Source organism: Leptodactylus fuscus, chromosome 1, assembly GCF_031893055.1.
Source record: "Leptodactylus fuscus isolate aLepFus1 chromosome 1, aLepFus1.hap2, whole genome shotgun sequence".
Taxonomy (NCBI): domain Eukaryota; kingdom Metazoa; phylum Chordata; class Amphibia; order Anura; family Leptodactylidae; genus Leptodactylus; species Leptodactylus fuscus.
This window is the reverse complement of record NC_134265.1, coordinates 293362886-293385706: the sequence shown is the minus strand read 5'-3', so window position 1 is coordinate 293385706 and position 22821 is coordinate 293362886. Positions and strand designations below refer to the sequence as shown.

The window sequence follows — 22821 nt, the reverse complement described above, 5'->3', positions numbered from 1 at the left end:
AAGCTTTTTTCCGTTTTAGGATCGCATTGCATTAAAGACCTATGCTTCCCCCCCCCACACTATAATTGACATGTCAATCATAGTAGGGAGATATTTCTTTGGTGCAATGAAACCAATGGTACCGCCTCATTGGCAATAAAGTGTTTGGTTCCATGAGGGTGGTACCATTGGTCTCATTGCTCCCTGCTATGACCTACATGTTAGTTATAGAGGGGAGGAGAGCTGAGGGCTGGAAAGCATTGGTCTTTAGTGCAATGGGCGCAATGGTGACACTTCTTTCACTAAACAGCTCATTATCATAGCAAGAAAAAATGCTAATATTTCAGCAACAGAGCCATCAATCGGGAAGCAAAAAGTAAAAAAAAAAAGTGTTTTATTCTTGTGAATCATGACTGTGCCTTTAGTTCTGTTGACAGACTCCATTTAAAAAGCTATTGTAGGTGCTACATTGTGTATGAATGATATTTACACGTTATATTTAAAGGAATTTTCCAAAAGTAACAACTCACAAATAAAAAAAAGTTACAGCACCAAAAAATGTTCTTGTCAGAAGACATATATTAAAACATAACTTTTAATTAGAAAACCTATAAATAAATTATGAAAAACATCCAAAAAAGTGCTAATCTAGTGCTATGACTAAGGGACTACCACCCGAAACGCATAAGCCTATCTAGATCCATTATGTAGTTGGTTTTAGTGCATATTTTTTGTTAATTGTGTGTGTTTGTTTGTTTTTTTTTCTCTCCGTTTGGCATTTTTTTGATGTTTTTCATAATTTATTTATGTGTTTTCTAATTAAAAGTTATGTTTTAATATATTTCTTCTGACAAGAAAATTTTTTGGTACTGGAACTTTTTTACTTTCGAGTTGTTTTATCAGGCTTCTGATCGGGAAGTTGTTCTCGTGCATCATTTTTGATATAGTTGTTGTTTTTTCATTTATTTTTTTTTTGCTTATGTTAGGCTGTGATTTTCACTATTTCATTTAATTAAATGGATGATAGCAGTTTAGTTTCAGGACATTCTAAAATGTACATAGCTGTGTCACTTCTAGCCCCTTATATTGATAACCTGTCCTAAAATTGTTGCCGAACTTGACAATTTTCATCTAGGCTGTATACAGTCCACATAACAAAAAAAAAGCTAACCTACCATTTATAGTTCCTCAGTCATTGTTGCTAGTCCTTGGTGGTGGGTTGTCAGAGCAGGTAGAGAGGATATGATGAATGAACTATTTTTCTGCATTGATAGATAATTAGGTTCTTAGGATATTGGGGAGTAATAAATGTTCAGTAAAGCCGTATGTTTGGGATGATTTACTATGAGCATAATGGGTATTTGATTTTCTTGTATTGTGAGTGCTTTACTTTGCTCCATATATAGTTATTTTGTCTCTTTTTGTGTTGAGCCCACTCACTCCTGATTTCTGGGTGGTATGCACTACTAGATTATAGAAATGGTTTAGAGGGGTATAGCGTAGGCTCCTGGGTGAGAATCCCCTTATCAAGGAAACTGTTAAAGGGATTTAATGGGCAAACAATATTGATGACCTTAAGATAGGTCATAAACATCAGACTGATGAGGAGTCTCATACCCAGAACCATTTGTAATCTGCTATTCTCACGAGCCATTATACGGAGAACAGAGACAAATACAATGGCTCTGATCTCTGTCCCTGATCTCTGTGTAGTGGCTTTGCTGAGTTACTGCAGCTCAGATCCTATTCCCTTGTCACAGGAATTGATCTGCAGGAACCCAGCACCTCCACTACACAGAGGACAGAGCTGTCTGCTTCTGGCTCTGGTCTCCATATAGTAACATGTGAGCACATCTGATTGGTAGGGGTCCTGGGTCCATTCAGCAGCATATCTATAGGGTATTAATCATTTAGGGTAGTGCATTTTCCCATCATTTTCGTTCAGCCTTGTGTTTATATCATTATTGATATTCCCTTTGATTATGATTTTGAAAGGGGAAATTTCAACATCATTGAGGCATAAAAATGGATTAGCTGATGTGTACCCCCCTTGCAAACTCCTCTAGACCCCCACAACTGACTAACTTCCATTTATGTCATATACCATAGTGTATGCTTTGATGTATACTTACAGTTTTATTACATTATTACTGCTTGACTACAGCTACCTTCAATAAAACGAGTTAAACAATGTTTTATTTTTTTTCTCCGAGAAACGGTGTTTGTGAGCTTTAACAGGCTAAATCCCATTGACGTACGTTCATAACCTGTGATACATTTATTGTTTCAGTACATAAAAGTAAATTTCAGTCTCTTTGTAGTAGCTAGTAGCTACTACCACCCTAAAATTGCTATATATACACATCACACTATATGAGAGGTTAAAGTCCATATACACCTTGAGGATAAGCCCCCATGCTGCACTTTTGTTGCAAATTTTGCTGCTTTTTTAAATTAAAGTCAGGAATGGCTACAAAAGGAATGGAAAATGAATATCTTAGATGCCTTCCTTCTGTTAATTCCACTCCTGACTTTGGCTGACAAAATCTGCAACAAAAAACCACTGCATCTCCATAGCGTGGAGCCTTAGACCTAGAGACTATTTGTATTATTTACATGTATTTTGAGTGTTTTTACTCGTACATACACAATGAAAATTGTAATAACCCCCCCAAAAAAAAAAAAAAAAAAATTATATTTTTATTAATCTTGCCTCCCAAAAATGGAACAAAAAGTGTTCAAAAGTTTAACGCAGACTGGGGCCACACGGTGGCTCAGTGGTTAGCACTGCAGCCTTGCAACGCTGGGGTCCTGGTGTTGAAATCCCGCCAAAGGCAAAAAAGCCATCTGCAAGGAGTTTGTATGTTCTCCCCGTGTTTGCATGGATTTCCATCCCATATTCCAAAAAAAGACATACTGATAGGGGAAAATGTACATTGTGAGCTCTATGTGGGGCTCACAATCTACATAAAAAAAAAAAAAAAAAAAAGTTTAACGCAGAAAACTACAGCTCGCCCCTCCGATCATATGCCCCTACGCAGTTTGAGCAATTGAAAAATTAGAAAGCAGTGACGCAAAAACCAAATATTTATTTTATTGTACAAAAGTAGTGAAACATAAAAGCTACTGTATAAAATAGCCATTGCTGTAATCTTATTGACCCAAAGAATGAAGTGAGCATGTTTTTTATACTGTAGTGGAGTGATCATAAAGGATCCAAGTTTACTTAATGAATAGAGATGAGCGAGTAGTATTCGATCGAATACTACTATTCGATCGAATACTCGTATCGGTCGAATACTACGCGGGAAAATTCCATTGAAGTCAATGCAAAAACCTCCTCAAGCTCCTCATCCTGCTACTTTCGGAACTTGGAGGATCCAAGGTGTCGAACTTTGGTTTCCATGGAAACCAGAACAACATTCCCGTTTTTTCCCATAGACTATAATAGGATTCGATATTCGAACGAATACTACTCGCTCATCTCTATTAATGAAGAATACAATTTTTTGACCATAATACACATAATCCTCTTTAACAAGTTCAGCACCTAGACACTTTCCAAGACATATTTTTGTGTTTTTTGTACATGAAGATTTTAAGGCTAGAACATTTTTTTCTTTGGGTTGTTCAAAGAAATAAGGATTTTTATTTTATTTTATTTTTTTTATTTTAATATATGGGAAAATGTAAACAAAATATGCTTGTTTTTTTTAAGAGCAAAAAGTGCTACTAGAAAAAAAAAAATGTAATAGTTTTCCCTCTCCATTCCAGACACATTTACGTAGCTAACACTTATTGTTGTATCACCAGAGGCTGAGCTCGAACTTATATTTTTTGAAACTTTTTTGTATTTTTGTTTATTCTTTTAACACATTTTAACTTTTTTTGGTGATTTCACTAACTGGGGTTGATACTTTAGGATAGTTCATCAATATTAGATCTATGAGGTACTCCATTGAAGTCTACTCGCATTGTTTGACTAGTGAGCAGCGCAACTCTCTAGGAACATCAGATTGCCGGGGGTGTTGGACTCTCACAGATCTCGTATTGATGACCTGTCCTAAGAATAGGCCATCAATATTAGAAGGTGAGTAACCTCATTAAAATAACTGACCTATCTTATTCTGCAGAACTTATCTTATAGATGCCTCATTGTATGTATGAGATCAGATAGATAGATAGATAGATAGATAGATAGATAGATAGATAGTCATATTCATAATCAATAGAATCATATTTCAGCATCCTGTAACAACATTCATAAAGTATACAATGTTTAGAGTATAATATCACTTTTGTTTCCATACTGGGTTTCCCAACCCATCAAGTGTTTATGCCATTATTTTCTGATAAAGATAGAAAAATATTGAGGATATTTGACTGATCATACTAACTAAAAAGCAAAAAAACACCATTTTTATTATGTTCCTAAATACACCCAGATAATATTAACCTGAGTAAGCAAATTTTGGGACAACACATATTATAAAGGCTATTATATAGGATCATACACCCTTAATTATAGTAAATGGATTGCTTAGCCTCTATACTTCATCATTGGACTGTGCAGTACTAGTATGTTTAGATGTAATTTTTTTCCCAAACCAACAAAAAAAAAAATAAAGAAGTAATAAAATGACACTTAATCTGAGATAAATTGGTGAGGATGTTAAAATTAATTTCGTATATTACATAATAAATTCCGCATTTTTGGGAAATAGAGAACTAATATTCTTTGAGATATTTGTCATGGTGAAAAAGCTATAAAAACAGGCTGGGACCCCTGGAGCAAGAAACATCTGAGTCATTGCAAGGCTTTGCTGTTCTATCTCTCTTCAGAACCGTGCATGAAGGATTCATCAGGCTTCCAGGCAGCAAAATAAAGTATGATCCTAAACTTCACATATATTGGAAGCTTTGATGAATGCTGAAATATGTCTGTAAAAAATCACCAGAAAAATTCAAAGTAGAATTAAAAGCGATGCATGATAAGTTTAGGTTTATCATGGCTTCTCTTGCTCTTGTAGTTCTATAGAGGAGCATAGAGAGGCCACCCCAAAATGGCCGCTGGCCAGCTCCTGTATTGAACTGCAGAGCGGCTACCAAAAAATGGCCGCCGGCCGGCTCCTGTATTGAACTGCAAGAGCGGCTACCCAAAAATGGCCGGCGGCCATTTTTGGGTAGCCGCTCTTGCAGTTCAATACAGGAGCTGTCCAGCAGCCATTTTGGGGTGGCCTTTCTATGCTCCTCTATAGAATTACAAGAGCAAGAGAAGCCAGAAGAGGCGGAGTTGCTGCAGAACAAGGAGGCGGCGCAGGAAAGAGCTCTCGGGCAGCAATGGGGATGCGCTCATCGGCCTTTCAGCGCTGGGGCCCGCCCTCATTGCTGCGGAGAGCTCATTTGCATACCGGTTAAAACCGGTATTTCTACGCTATTCCGACGTGTTCATTAGAAAAAAGGTAGTTTAATGGTAGAATCCCTTTAAAGAGTTTGAACTCTACCAACCTATAGTCAGATAGATTGTGTACAGATGGAAGGAATTCAAGACCACACCTGTCCCAGGAGTGGCCGACCAACAAAGATCATGCTAAGAGAAAGGTATAATAATCTGCTAGGTCATAAGAGAACCCATAGTAGCCTCTAACCAACTAAAGGCCTTTCTGACATTAGTGCATATTAATGTTCATGAGTCCACTGTCAGGAAGAGGCTTCACAACAATGATGTATTCATTTACAATCTCTATTCCTGTTTTGTGATCTTTCCATTTTGAATGCTCATTATGTATAGATAACATTTTCTATCTTGTAATTCATATATATATATATATATATATATATATATATATATATATATATATTTACTGGGCACTGTGTGCCATATTATCATAATGTAAATTCTACAATATTAAGCTATGGCTACAATAGTATTGTAATTCTAGGATATTCAGTCAGAGAAAAGTGTGTCACCATGTTCCTTTGTGTACTTAAAGATTTTTCTTTCTTGGATTGAGATTTTAGACGTTGGTGCCACTTTTGAGGACACAGATAATAAAAAAGCATATTAAAATCTATGTCAGTAAGTACTAGTCACTGTTATCCCTGTGGTAGCTGAATAGCTTCTGCGCTGTAAGTCTGACAGAATATGAAGCAATAAAAGGCATGATAGGAAAATAGAAATCCTCAGCTGTCTTTTTCAATTTTACTCAAATTCTTGGCTCACAACAACAATGAATAGAGCAAATTATTTATTTAATTTCCTCATTCTTCAAGTGAGGTTTATACAAGTATAACATAGGCATATTTTATCCTGTTTGCTATAGTAATGTCTCCTTAATACCTGAGCTCACAAGTGTAAGCTTATTTGTTAACCTGGATAAACCCTCACATGAGAAGGTAGGTTGGTACTGTGTGTGTGTGTGTGTGTGTGTGTGTGTATGTATATATATATATATATATATATATATATATATATATATATATATATATATACAGAGGCCAGTCTGACAGTTCACATCCATCGCTACTGATTCCAGTGGCTGCATTGTCTTGCACCAAACATTTCCAGAGCCGGCCCGGCCATTCAAGTCACCAGTGGTGGCTTCAGCAATGACTGGTCTATTTCAGTTCAGTACTAAGTGTCGAAATATTAAGGCCAATCTGATTGGCCAAAGTGTATTATTGCATGATATCGAATTTAAATGGACTAGTCATGGCTGACACCAGCCAGCCATTAAAGGGACCCTATCATTAAAACTCAATTTTTTGTCTCTAACACGTAGGAATAGCCTTAAGAAAGGCTCTTCTTCTTCTACCTTTAGATGTCTTCTCCGGGCCGCCTTTCCGTACAAATCCGGTTTTCGTCGGTATGCAAATGAGTTCTCTTGCAGCACTGGGGGCAGGCCCCAGCGCTCAAATAGCACTGGGGATGTCCCCAATGCTGCAAGAGAAATCTCCAGCACCGTCTTCATCTTCTTCGGGAACGGCCTCTACACGCATCTTCTTCCCGCGCAGGCTTCAAATTTTTAGGCCTCGGGCAGCCGACTGCTCATGCCCGCCGGCCACAAAAAATGGCCGCTTACACAGTAGAAGTTTGAAGCCACCGCCAGAAGAAGACGTAAAGCAAGCCCATCCTGAAGAAGATGGAGGTGGCGCTGGAGATTTCTCTCGCAGCATTGGGGACGCCCCAATGCTGTTTGAGCGCTGGGGCCGGCCCCCAGTGCTGCGAGAGAACTCATTTGCATACCGACAAAAACCGGGATTTCTACGAAACGCGGTGGGGAGAAGACTTCTAAAGGTAGGAGAAGAATAGCCTTTCTTAAGGCTATTCCTGCGTGTTAGGGACAAAAAAAATTGAGTTTTAATGATAGGATCCATTTAAAGTCAATAGTGGTGGCAGCCAAAAAAACTGCAGCCAATCTGAATGAATTAATATTCAATTGAAATGGATCAATCATTTTCAGGAATGTCCAGCCATTGATTGTTGACAGCAGCTCCTCTTATGCCTATGAGTGTGAGAAGACGCAGTACTGATTCTGGCTTCATGTCTTCTGTTTAGTTAGATTACTAAAGTTTCTATGAAATCTGAAACTTTTGGTAATATCTGACTATACCAAGTTGGCCCCAAATTGATTTGCTCATCTCTGCTGACTACTAGTACACATCATATCCTGTTCTCCTATTGATAAATGAAACTGCTGAGTCAGCAGTGAAGCTGCACATACCCTTACTGTACATACAGAACATACCCTTACCGAACATACAGAACATACCCTTACCGAACATACAGAACATACCCTTACCGAACATACAGAACATACCCATACCGAACATACAGAACATACCCTTACCGAACATACAGAACATACCCTTACCGAACATACAGAACATACCCTTACCGAACATACAGAACATACCCTTACCGAACATACAGAATATACCCTTACCGAACATACAGAATATACCCTTACCGAACATACAGAACATACCCTTACTGTACATACAGAACATACCCTTACCGAACATACAGAATATACTCAAGCTCTACCATTACTGAACCATATTTGTCACTAACTCCCTATTAGTACCAGACCCCATTGTTATTACAAACAGTTTGCTGGATTACTCTATATTATGCCTAGGACATAAATTAACTGTTAATGAATTATAGCAAATTTACATTGATAAAGAAATAAACCAATTATATAAACCAGTAGTGAAAACAACAGTCAAGATAGGGGGGATATGACTATATTTCATTAATTAAAGTATCATATTTCTAGACTAAACAGGCTTCTCAGCACCTTTTCCATTATTTATATATTGCATGCTGAATAAGCATTACTTGCACCCCAAGCTGTCTTTCTAATTAAACATTTAATTGTAATTATCCTGTGCATTCAGCATGTTACGTTCAGCAGGCTGCCTTCATATAGTTATTTGCATTCTTTCTTACACAGTATTATTTTTTAAAGGAGTATTCCTGTCACATAAATTTATGGTATATCCGTAGGACATTGCCCTATGTGAAGAACTGGGGTGTTCGAGCTCATCTGATGAGGATTCTGCCTCCCCACCATATCAAGGCAAAAAAAGAATTATGCAAGATAGATAGATAGATAGATAGATAGATAGATAGATAGATAGATAGATAGAGATATAACTAGTGAACTCTCCATTCTTTGTCTACTTAAAAATGATGGGTAGCAGCAGATTTGGGAAATGGGGGACACCAATTTGCAACATACAGTATATGTGGGTCTCAGAAGTGGATCCTACAACTATCAGACATTTAAGTTCTATCCTGTGGCTAATTTGCAAGAAATTTGAGGCAGAATTACATGATCTCATATTTCTTTTGAGAATACCCTGATGCCTTTGTATGGTGGTGGGCTTTAAAATTAACATTAAAATTGCTCTCCTCTAAAGCATATGACCATGAGGAGGGGTAACTTACATATCAAGAGCAACAAGTCTTCAACAAGTGTGCATTTATAGATAGTTATTATGGGTGAGTGAACGGGCTCATAATGAACCCAATTCATTACAAGTTTTCTAGAATTTTAAAAGGTCTCTATCATTGGGAAAATTCATTTTTAACTAAGCACATACATGCATAGCCTTTAGAAAGGCTATTCCACACCTAAATTTAGTATGTAAATTACCTCAGTAATGTTTTGTATGAGCCGTTTTTATTCATATGCTAATTAGCTTTCAGCCAGCACAGGAAGTTTCCAGCAGCCTCCTCTTTGCTATTCTCTCCTATCTGTGTGGGCAAACGGGAAACAGGAAGTCATCAGCTGCAGCAGCCTTTGCTGTACACATACATAGGAAAGAGTAGGCAGAGGGTGTACGATGAGACTTCTGGGGTTCAAAGAGACGCTAATTAGCATATGAATAAAAATGGGCTCATTCAAAAACCACTGAGGCGATTTACATACAAAAGGTATGTGTGGAATAGCATTTCTAAAGCCTATGCAAGGATGTGATTAGTTAAAAATGACTTTTCCCAATGATAGAGCCCCTTTAAGGTGCAGTCAAACCCGAGATTTTAGGGATTTGCCATCTATTTGCCATGATAACAGAAAAATTTTAAAAAATGTCATACTCATCTTTCCTCACGTGTACACAGCATCCAGTCTTCTTTTTCAGCCTTTTCTGATGACCTCCCGGGTGACATCAGTGTTCACAGGTCACTGCTGAGGCCCAATCATATGGGGGTATACATGTCATGATGCGTTGACACTATGTATAATGATGTTGGGTTCGGACAGAGCAGATTACGCATGCTCGGGCAGCCATTTTCCAATGGTCTGCTACACTAGCTTATTGGCACAGTATGCTCATGTAGCAGACCACCAGAAAATGGCCACCCGACATGTGCAGTTGGCTCTGCCTGCGCTGAAAGTGGCAGAGCTGATTGCACATGCACAAGGTTTGATATACAGACAGCACAGTGTCCGATGCCTGTGAATGGCAGAAGTTCTGACTCGAGGAGTGATCAGAAGCATAAAACGGGCGGTGGAGAGTTATGATGCGGGGGATTTTCAGAGCATTGAGGGAATGCCTTTGGTGCGCCTTGATCCTAAATTGCATAAGAGAAGAAACAGAATTTTGCAGAAACGGTGGGGAGAAGCAAAGAATGGAAGGTAGAAGTAGAATAGCCTTTTTAAACATCCCATTAGTTAAAGATGTTTTTTTTTTTTTTTTGGAATGATAGACTCCCTTTAAAGGGGTTGTCCACTTTCAGACCAATTTTGACAAACAAATGTACAATAAAAAGATATACAATTTTCCAATATACTTTTTGTATCAATTCCTTACAGTTTTCTAGATCTCTGCTTGCTGTCATTCATTCTGTTACTTCTAGAGGATAAAACTCTGACCATGGTCATGTGATTTACGGTCCATGGTCATGTGATTTACGGTCCATGCTCATGCGATGAGCACACAGGTGCACAGCTGATTACCAGGCAGAAAACCGTGAGGAATTGATACAGAAAGTATATTGGAAAATTGTATATCTTTTTATTGTACATTTGTTTGTCAGTATTGGTCTGAAAGTGGCCAACCGCTTTAAGCCCTTATATGGTTCTGTTAATGGAAAAATAAGTTATGTAGTTTGAAAGCCAGGGAGTGAAAATAACAAATCAAGAAATGCCAGCGGCGGGAAGGGGTTAATGTTTACAGATTGAGTAATCACATGGAGAATTTACTGTACACTGAACATCCATAACATTAACACCAGCCCTACGTCAAGTGAATAACATGAATTATTTTTGTGCATCTGTAGTGGGTGGGATACTATTTGTATGAGGCAACAAGTGAACAGTCAGTTCTTGGTGACATATTAAAGGCAGGTACACTAGGAAAGTGTAAGGATCTGAGTGACTTTAACAAGGGCTAAATTGTAGTGGCGAGAACACCACAGGGTCATAGCAAAGATCAGCATTGCTATATCATTTTTATATCTGTAGTTATGGTTAGACATATTCTATATACAGTATAATATATATTAAAACTGTACTAGAATACAACTCAGAATGAAATATATGTTACTTCTTGGCCAGATATAATGTATCTGACAGTGTCGATTTCTCTGTCTTATATTAGTTGGATGTGAAGGTGTGATATTTACAAAAACCCATCTTATCTATAATGTGTGAATCTACTCTTCACATAAATACATCATTACATTATTTTATTACAGGCAGTTTTGGCACATCATTATCACACCTATTTGCTTGATGCTTGAGGATGTTATGAATATTGTGTATAGCATATTTACTAATAATGTCTTAATTGTAACTTAATGATTGCGGTTTCAATCAGATTTAATTAGTGTCCTTAAAGACAATCTGTCATCTCTCCTGACAAGTCTGTTATTTCCTCATGAAATAACAATTGTGTAGAATCCTTGTTAGAACATTGTAATGTTTTTCTGATATTACTCTTCAATATTCATGAAAAATTGACAACTGGGTGTTACCGTTCTCTGCATAGTCTACTATGCGCCCTTGCATAGTCTACTTTGGTCAGTATTGATTGTACAATGTGAGAGTTTGGAAAACATTCTGGTAACTCCAAGTCCTTGATTTTTTTCTAAACTTCCAGGGGGTAATGTCACAAAGCAGAGATCTGAAAAAAAGTTCCAACATTATTTCATGGGGTCCCCAGATTCACATAGTATATCTCTCCGAGAAGTTATGGTGTATCAGTTGCATAATGTGGTTGCCTGTTGAGCTTTTCTTTTCTGTTGCCTATGTGGGGGGTACTATTACCTATGTGAAGGGCCCAAGGGGGACACTAGTCTCTTGTGGAGTGACCAGGGTAACACTGTTGGTTAACTGGAGTTACAAGAGAGCACTTTAAGGAGCCAAAAAAGGAGCATAATTAAGTTAGTCCAGGCTACACAATGATTTTGGCTTCAACTCCCTTTGTGTAACTAAAGATCGCCTTGTAATTCCTTCACTAATGTAAGGAATAGAGTCACATAGCAACCCCGAGAGTGAGGCAACTGCAGATTCTACCCACAAAAAGATCAAGCTGTAAAAACATTTTTGGTGACTAGAAGTTGAAGTTTCAACATCCTCAAGTTGCAATTGAATCAATTCACTTACATTAGTTAAAGGGGTTGTCCTATCTCAATGATTTTGTCTAAACTGGTAGCTTATGTAAATTGCAGACTTTTCCTAAATATATTGCTTTTGAAATGCTGCTTTGTTTGCCTGCTATATGAACTTATCCCTTCTATTGTTTACACAGTGTTACCATAACCATGGACCTGTGAGATAGGACAGGTGATGTCACTCACTGCTGTGCCAGCAGGAGAATCAGTTCAACTAATTGGAGTTTACTGATAAAGCCGAGTCTATTTCCTCTCTATGTAAATACACAGATAACACTGAGTCATTTCTCTACAAGCATGTGCATATTATTTGATCTGTATAAGTATTGTGATAGTCACAGGGCACATAGTCATCTTTGGTTGCACAGAAGAAGTCACAGCATAGTTGTGGAATGGCCCTAGCCTTACAGACAGGGATAGTGGCCATGAGTGAAGTTGTATGAGGTGTGGGGGACCCGAGCTGAATCTTCACACCAGGTTTCAGATTGTGTCCACCTTGTTAAACCTTGACCTACATTTTGCCTTACTATACCACAGTTCTGCATATCGTCTGCATGTTTGCCTTTGTATTTCTCCTTTCTACATTTATTTCCTTCCACATTTCTGCATCATACTGATGCCACAGCCCATTAGGAAAAGAAACAGATGCAAGTTCATTTCTTGCTAAATATATACACACATCAATAGTTAGCATTGTAGACTGAGAATACTGTAGTTGTTTTCAGATCTCTACCTTGCTTCTCCTGCTAATCTTGTTATATTTGGCTTGTGCATTTGCATGGATTTTATGCTTTGTGCAAAGAAGTATTAGACTATGTGAGATTAAAGCAGCAACATGAACAGTTTACACAGACCATGATGTTAGATAGTCAAGATAGCGAGAAGAGATTAATATCCAGTCATGGATTAGGCTGTTAGAGAGGTTGTGGGAATTATTAGTATGGAAACAAGAGAAATTTTAGTGTTTTTTTTTTTTGTTTTTTGTTTTTTTTTTGTTATTTAGCTGTAAAGTATAGTGTTTTAAGACATACATTTGTATATTTGTAAGGTCCCCCTCTGGGCTTGGAAGCAACAGGTACCACTGCACCCCCAATAGCTTCATCCTACGCATGTACAGATAAAGGCTACCATAGGTCCTGGGCAGTATAGAGATTGTGGAGCCCCCCCCCCCACCTGTGTATAGTTTTCAACATGATCTGACACATACTGACTTATATGTACCAGAAACAACAGGACCAAAGTTGTTTTATTGACAAAGCACCAGAACCAGTCTTACTCGTAGATAAAAACAGAGAATAGTTTCTGACAGCTTTACGTTTTTTCACTTGGCAAAAAAGCCCCCTGCTATACCTTTTATATCCCATCTAAAAAAGCAGAAATCTGACATTGAAGTCAATGATGGTGGATACCAAAGGAAAGTCTGTTCGTATCAGCCATTCTGGCTTTTCCGTGAGAACAGATTGAAAAATAGTGATGTGAAACGACCCTAAGAGAAATGGTATTATTCAGATTTATGAAGCCCCTATACCAGATTTATGGCATAAAAATATCACAAACCTTTTATTTGTGATTTTCTTTCTTTTTTTTTTTTTTTTTTTAAAAAACCCAGTTTGTGACCAAAATTGTCACGTATTGTTTTTATGCCATCCGTGCCACTTTCCAAAAACAAAGTGTGATGAAAGCGCACAGTTTTGTGACGTAAATAATGGCTGACATCTAGAGCAGCTACAAGCTGGCCTAGATTTCAGAACACAGGCACATTGGCTGCTGGAGGGTGCACCCAATGGCGTAACTAAACTCTTGTGGGCCTGGGTGCAATCTTTTGTCCATGGCCGTCTACTTCATCCCTACAGCGAATTCTTGATAATGATGGTTACACGTGCTAAGGAGTTTAATCAACCTTAGTGTGGTTAGGGTAATATGTGGGTCTCATTGGTTTATGGGCCAGATGGAAGCTGCAATTTCAATACTGATGCCAGTGCTCCTGGCCCCTGGTGCGACTGCACCCTCTGCACCCCCTCAAATTACACCCCTGGGTGGGCCCAATTTATGTCAAGGCCTGTTCCTCTTCTTATATCGGCACATTCTCCATTAACTGCTGGTGTTATTAAGACTGGCATGGAAAATTTGGTCTTGATAAATCTCCCCATATTTTACTAAGTGGCCTTTTGCTAAATCCTTCAGAAGAGCTAAAAATTTCTGGATGGATTGGGTTGAATCTGAAACCTCCTAAAGATACAAACTTCCAAGCTGTAGGACTATCATACAGTCTATGAAATAGCAGCTTGCAGAGTTTGACATCAGTATGTGAATACTTTTCTCTTTCTGCTTGGGATGATTTCTTAGGTGTGGTATGGACTAAAGTGTCACTCACTTTTATATTTCTGTCATTTTACGGACTCTATCTACAACTGGTAATGGGGAAAAGTCAGGAAGATGGGTCCAGGAACTTCTGGCGCATGCGCATTGTTCCTTTGAAGCATGGTATTTTGCCCCTTCTGCCCCATTATGAAATTCATGTAAGCATCACTGCTAAGACTAGTGAATGGCTGCCATAGTCACATGCCATAGAGCTTGTCATCAGTGCAGGAAAGAACACCAAACTGGTGTAGATTAGGGTTGAGTGATTGGGATCGGAAATGTTCGGATTCCGATCGGCTATTGAGTAAATTTCACGATCGCAATCGGAATTCTGATCCCGATCTTTTCGGGTGGTATCAAGATCAGAGGTTATTTCCCACAATGCTTGGCTACTGGCTTAGCACCCATAGGAACGAATGGTAGCAGCTGGCTGCTTAACCCCCTGCGTGCCGGCTACGTCCATTCATTCCTATGGATTTACCGCAGCCTGCCACTCTTCTGCTTCGTCCCTGTTTTACCATATACTCAGCTGAATATACGGTAAAACAGGGACAAAGCAGAAGAGTGGCAGGCTGCGGTAAATCACTGTGTGCTGCGCTGCTGTGAGGACGACAAGGCAAGTTCGCGAGTAGAGGTATACTACTGTACATTGACTTGTCTATCTACTAGACAAGTCAATGTACAGTAGTATCTATCTACTCGCGAACTTCGCTCAATTTACCTGCACAGAAGTTCTGCCGCTGCCCTATTCTGGTCCGGTTCTCTCTCCTTCACATGCCTTCAGAGTGCCCTGCGCCCCCCGCCTCCCTAGACTAGTATTATAGAGATACTGGGAGAAGGCGGGGCTTGTGGCTTAGATGAGTGTGGGCGGGTACTGGGAGGGGAGACATGAGTGATGCACTCACGTCTTCCCGCCCACTCTCTTCTAAGCCACAACAAACTCCGCCTACTCCCATCATCTCTAAAACTAGCCTAGGGAGGTGGCGGCGCTCTGAAAGCCTGTATAGGAGAGACCAAGACCGGACCAAGATGAACTGGGAGCAGCAGCGGATCTGTGCAGGTAAGCGGATACCAGGGGGGATTTTTTTTAAATCACTACACAGTGTGGAGTCCAAAAATTGAAACAATTTTTGGACTACATGCTGTGCAGTGAATAGGATTGTTTTTAAAATCCGATCTTCGATTATTAAAAAAATCCCATTGACTTGCATTGGGATCAGAACTGGGATCGGGATCTGGTTCGAATAGAAAATGATCGGAAATCGGATTTTAAAAATGATCCTGAAATTTCAAGATCAGCTCAACCCTAGTGTAGACCACTAGAGCTACGTTACTGGAGCAATGGCAATAGAAATTTTATCTATTTATCAACTTTATTGCTTTTCTTTTTTTTCTTTTACAACACCTTGATATCTACATGAATATCGTCATCTATATGAAAAAGTGTCAATGGCAAAATTGAATGTTATCCCCTTAGAAGTGGAAGATGGTAGATTAAATAGTACTATGAGATTTTAGAAAATATATGGATAATATGGGGCAAAAGGTCTTGTTGAGAGAAGCAGAGAAGAAGTGAAAATGTAAGTATTAATTTGTAGTATGAGAGCTGGATTTTGAGAAAATCCTTCCACTTGATATGTCAGCGATTAATATAAGATGATAATGCAGCGACCCTTGAGAGATATAAGGTCATTCCGAATATAGAAGGTCAAGAATTCTATGACATTTGAGATGATAAAGCATGCCATGCTATATGGGCAAAAAATTCTTATTTAGAATTCAATCTTAAACTGTGATGTTTACAGGAGCTTCTCTTTCCAGATCACTGACTCTTGCATTGCATGATGAGAACGGCATTCTAATAAAGATACAGCCTTATTTTAATCTAATTGTAAAGTTAATCCTCATTGCTAACTACAAGTTCTGAAGTGAAATAAGGATCACACAAGTTGGGTAACAGAAAGCAATTATCATTCCTGTAATTGGAGGCTGGCCAGGTATAAATGGATACTGACAGGAATTTAAAGGAGTCTTTATAGTGATTTCCAATAAAAAAGGAATCGTATTATTTTTCCATGTACCCACTGAGAATCCTTTTCAGATGTCGGTACAATGTAGGAGTTATCAAACTATCTTTACATTACTGGTCAATTATGAGTAGTTGTGATCTGACAACTATAAATGAATAACTTTTATTTTATAGACTCTGGCATCCATGGTATAATACTCATATCAATAACTTCTCCCCATGAATGCTAACAAATCCTCCATGTTCAGGTCACCATATTATAATTTTTGATCAAATTTGTTCTTCTTGTGATGTGCAGAGAATTACAGACTGTATATGCCGTGCTAAGAATATAGTGTACAAATACAGTATTTACTTAGTACATCCTCTGCCAGTTCATAACCAGGCATTTCCTAGCAAAATACAAATCATCCTTAAAGGGATTCTACAATTAAAACTCTTTTTTTATTGCTCTTAAGAAAGGCTATTCTTCTCCTACTTTTAGATGTCGTCTCCGGCCCACCGTTCGGTTAAAATCCCATTTTTTGTTGGTATGCAAATGAGTTATCTTGCAGCACTGGAGGCAGGTCTCAGCACTCAAACAGCACTGGGGGCGTCCCCAATGCTGCAAGAGAACTCTCTCCAGCGACGCCTTTATCTTCTTCAGCAACCGCCTCTCCACTCGTCTTCTTCCGGCTGTGGTCACACTTCGACGCTTGCACACTCGGCTCTGCCATCGGGCCACTTGCACATGCCAGCAGCCATTTTTTTGTGGCGACTTACGCAAGCATGCGCAGTACGCTCTGTAGTCCATAGAACTACAGCGGCCCTTTAACACAGATCATAAGAAAACAAGCCCCCTCAATGTTGACTCAAGGAAAAGTCCATAGTGCTCTATGGTGTATTCCACGATGTTCCAGGGAATGGAGTTCCTGAGAAAATGTTGATGCTAGACCCAGTTATTCTTTTCCAACACGAGGGAAATATTTGCTCTTTCTTTTCCCTAAATCCTTAGCAGGCATGTATACCATATAGTAGTGTTTCTTTGCTACTTTGGGAGTAGAAAAAGCTATCTCTTATAAATACCTTATAATACTTATGTAATAATCCTCTGTGTAGCATAATGTCCCCACAGTGCCCCCATGTGTAATATAATGGCCCCCACAGTACCCCCTCATGTAATATAGTTGCCTGCGCAATTCATTGCAGATATTGCCATCTGGAAAGAGAGAGGTGAGCTGCATTCATCACTCACTCCACTCCATGCTTGCTCTCTGCTCTGCGACCTGCTTTGAGAAGGAAGGAAGCAGAAGTTCACCTGTATAGCTTAACAGGCAAATCAGCATGAGCACAATAAAAATAACAAATAATATCTGTGCAGGGAAAAAAAAATCTACAAACAATTCACGGTATCTATAAGACAACCATTGATTCAGTGAAAATTTTGGAAGCACCTATTGCTTCTTTTCAATTAGAAGATCTAAGAGTATAGCCACACACTCCAACAACCACATGCAGCATAATCCCCAGCCACCCCCAGTTGCCAATCACAGCACAAGTTTGCTGCAATCACTTGTATGGTTATTGAGTTGTTGGACTATCCAAGCTATACCTGTCTTAACCCTTTAGTGCATAATTACGTTAATTATGCGTGAAGGGGTTTTTGGAGAGAGCTCAGGATCTGAGGAGGAGGCAGGAGCTGAGCTCTCTCCATACCTGGTGGATCCCAGCCGTATAATAAGATAAGATAAGATAATCCTTTAATAGGATGGGACCTGCAGCTAACAGCTGCAATCAGTGCAGACACCAATGTGCATCCACCATGGTTGCCATGACAACTGGGAGCCTATTGAAGGCTCCCAGGTGTGTCATTATATCCCTTCTATTACCTGCTGCCAGAGGTAGCAGGTAATAGAAGGCAATGTATTCTACTATTCACTTCTATATATTTGTATTGCAGTGAATAATATGAATGATCCGACCCCCTAGGTTTGAAGCTCTCTAGGGTATCTGAAAATAAAAGTAAAATAAAAAGAAAAAAGTTTTTAAAAGTACAAAAAAAAAAATATAAACGTTCAAATCACCCCCTTTACCTAGTTGACATATAAAAATAAATAAATAATAATAAACATAAACACTTTAGGTATCCCCGAGCTCCAAAATATTCAAACTATTAAATGTAAAAATATTTATCCCATACGGTGAGTAAAAAGGCGATTTATTTCAGCACTTTACCTCCTATAAGAAATGGAATAGAAAATAAAAAGAGATCAAAACATTAGACTTTACCCCAAATGGTATCAATAAAAACGCCATCTTGTCCCACATAAAAAGATGCCATACCCAGCTCTATACACTTAATTATAAAAAAAATTACAGATGTCAGAAACAAGGTGACAAAGATTGAAATTTTATAAAGGGTATCAATACAAATACTATATAAATTTGGTATTGCTGTGATTGTACTGACCTGCAGAATACAGGTTACCTGTCATTTTTGCCGCATAGTGAATTCTGTAAGAATTAAACCCGTAAGAAATTGGTGCAAATGCATTTTTTTCCAATTCCACTTCATTCAGAATTTTTTTCCAGCTTCCTAGTACATTTAACAAGATACTGAATGGTGCCATTCCAAAGTATAATTTGTCCTGCAAACAATAACCCATCATGTGTCTTTGAACTGTAAAATTAAAAAAAAATGATGGCTCTTGGAATGGGAAGAGGAAAAAATGGAAATGCAAAAACAAAAATTGACAGAAGCAGGAAAGGGTTAAATATTGATAATATAAGATTTGCCTCGCTGTGCATTCTTTATATACTCACTGTATTGACTTAGGGTAAACTGTTGATTTATTACTAGTTACAGCCACCGACTGTGTCAACTAAATACGATTTGATTTTGTAGAACGAAAATAATTCTTATTTGGGAGGATGTATATTAAGACGAATTCTTTACAGCAGAACATTTTCATCTAGGAAAATGTCAGAGCCGTGAACCGTGTCATACCTGCTGGACTTTATAATTTTCATTCTGAAGAAGGAGTAAATAAACAGAATCTGGATTGCAGGAAAAGTTTAAATTCTTATTAAAATTGTTATTTTTGGACACATAATGCTAAGATGCCTAGGGATTATTTAGTGAGTAAGACGTTGTTCATATTAATGTCACGGCTCCCATTCTTGATGAGGCCAAGGCAGCCATGACAAAACTATCTTTGAATGGATCCTGATGAATTCTGGCAGATCCTATTGACTCATACAGCATATGTTCTAGTATTTTTTGAGTTCTAGAATTTTATAGACTATTGTATTTTTGCTGTCAAAGAGCAAACTTGTAGGGCCATCTTTTATTTAAAATAGTAGAAGCCAGCTTACCCTAGATTCTTCTTATGGTTCTTTCTATGCACGGAAAAAGAAATTGGAGTATTTCCACATAGGTACATTCCCATCCAAAAATAATGATTTCCAGCATGGAGCAGTTTCCATATAAAACTGTGTCTTTATTCACACCATTAAAATGACATCAACAAGGAACTGAAGCTATTGCTTACATGTTTCGTCAGACAGCCTATGTACACGACCATATGAATGGATAGTGAGTTATCCAGGTCCTATTCTTGTCCAATTTTGTGGCCCTGTTTCCACGGCCCCTATTAATTGAAAGAAAGGGGCTGCAGAAGCGTGACAGGTGCATGGATGGCACATGGGTGATACCTGTGTGTTGCCCATTCACCGCGGTTTGCCGTTCATTCACGGCTGCCGTTTAGTACACAGTCATAGCATACCATACTGACATATGCAGATCTCTCTATAGGTCCACTTCCTATAGTCACACACATATTTGAGACTTGCAATTGTAATGCGTCATCCAATGTTTTCCCATAGAAACAATTTTCTTATACATTGACTAAATGTTTAAGATAATACAATGTACCGTAAATACTCGAGTATAAGCCGACGCGAATATAAACCGAGGCCCCTAATTTTACCACAAAAAACTGGGAAAACATATTGACTCGAGTATAAGCCGAGGGGGAAAAATGCAGCAGCTACTGGAAATTTCAAAAATTAAAATGGTCGGAGTATTTGGGTGCAGTAGTTGCTGGGTGCTGGGGAAGGGGAGGGGGTGTTTTGGTTGTCTGTCTGCCCCTTCTCTGAGCTTGAGGACTGTTTTTTTCTCCCCCCACTTGGAATTCAGCCTGGCTGAATATAGGGTATCTGCAGTGTTCCTATTAACCCCTTTCTGACGGAACAGGAGCACTGCAGATACCTATATTCAGTAGACCGGGCACTTTCAGACACAGGGATACCTAATGTGTATGTGTTTCACAGTCATTTTCTACTTTTATATGTATTCTAGGGAAAGGAGGGATTTATAACTTTTAATTTTTCATTTTTTTAAATCTTATTTTTTTTTTTCCTTTTTGCACTATTTTATGGGAGATTCTATACATTAATATTGTGGCTGGTCATAGACACCCCCCCCCAAAAAAAAAAAAAAAAAAAAATTTTTTTTTTTTTTTTGCTGACTCGAGTATAAGCCGAGGGGGGCTTTTTCAGCTCAAAAACTGGGCTGAAAAATTCGTCTTATACTCGAGTATATAATTTAACCCCTCAAACATACCTTTCTAAAGTGGTAACGGGGGATTTATACTGCTATAGTCGCATTTGAACAGTAATGTAAAACAAGTCCTGCATATCAGGTCAAGCTGGTGCTTGATGTCTAATGACAGATGAACTTCTGCTTCTACAATAGGAAACAGGTAAACCTCTGCCCCAGCTGTTTAACCCCTAAGACATCACAATTTATTCATGTTCAATAAATGAATATCTCGACAGCGGAGGCACGAATTTTCATGGGGAAAAAGCATTATAATCAGGTGAACCTGACCTATCTAACGCTTGCCGGTTTAATATACTGCTCCCTGGTGGCAGATAAATGATAATTGCATATTGCCTTCTAATTCTGTGTAATTTATTTGAATATATATGTAACATAATTACAATGCTCCTATACTATTATAAAATTGCAACAATTACATAGAGGCATCAGTGTGATATACAGCTTGCCGAAAATGATTACATTCACGTACAGAAAGCATACTATTCAATCTTGACATGTTTCTAAAGGTTTTGCTGTGTAATTTTAAGACCAATGCTATGGAATTTGACAATCAAAAAAAGACTCAATTTAAAACAATTTGGTAGAGAGATTTCACTTTGCAATGTTCTCGCATGCCATTCTAAATCACACCAGGCCATGATGTGGTATGCTAGCAATTATTTCAATTGACATCAATTTGCAACATAATTGTACGCCTCGTCTGGGAGTGAAGCTTTCTACAAGTGCTGTTTACTATCTAATGTCTTGCAGTTATAAATCCTCACTATTGTGGGTGTAAGGTTTTTTAAGTTCAGTCTCAGTATTTTTTGGCAGTTACATTATCACTTCAGTCATAGTGTTGTAAGCCATCACAGGGGAAGAAGGAGACGGGCACGGGCTGATAACTATATAAGCAATTGACTCTCCCGGTATATCCTCCCAGTTCGTACTGTTACTGTTCATACTGGCCACACACATAAAATTAGGACTATTTTAGCTAACCATCATTTAAGAATTAAAACTATTGCAATCAACAATAGTAGAGAGTTATTGCCAAAAATGTGGTCTATATTTTTTTTATCTCCATTTTTCCCTATCAGTATGTCTTTGGAGTATGGGAGGAAATCCACACAAACTCGGGGAGAACATACAAACTCCTTTCACATTTTGTTCATGGCAGAATTTGAACCCAGGACTCCAGCGCTGCAAGGCTGCAGTGCTAACCACTGAGCCACTGTGTTTCCCCAAAATGTGGCCTATATTGTTGAATATTTTGATCATTAAAAATACATGTGTATTTTATCATAGGCTGAATACAGTCAATCACTTGACACCTTGATTCCCTAATTTTCTAGTTTATTCTGGCATGTTGTGGTCCATTTTTTGTATGAATGGTCAGTAGACAATGGGGCAGATAAACTATTACTATCAAAATTTTAGGCTGAGGCCCCATATAGTTTTTTTTTGTTGCAGATTTTGCTACTTATTTTCAGCCAAAGTCAAGAATGGCTACAAAAGGAATGAGAAATATATGGGAAGTTCTTATACATTGTATACCTTATGCTAAATCCACTTCTGGCTGGGCTCAAAAATGCAGCAAAATCTGCAACAAAAAAAAAGCTGTACGTAGGCCTCAGCCTTAGGCTGGGGCCCCACGTGGTGTAAACTCTGTGGTTTGTCTTTCTCACCTACAGTATATTTGCCCCAAAAATGCCATGAAAACTTGTGTATAACATGTCTGTT

At 38.4% G+C, this 22821-nt stretch overlaps 1 protein-coding gene across 1 annotated transcript in view; it reads left to right on the top strand.

Moving 5' to 3' along the window:
* Positions 1-22821, top strand: part of SPOCK3 (SPARC (osteonectin), cwcv and kazal like domains proteoglycan 3) — a 276057-nt gene that overhangs the window by 145474 nt on the left and 107762 nt on the right. The window lies entirely within an intron of this gene.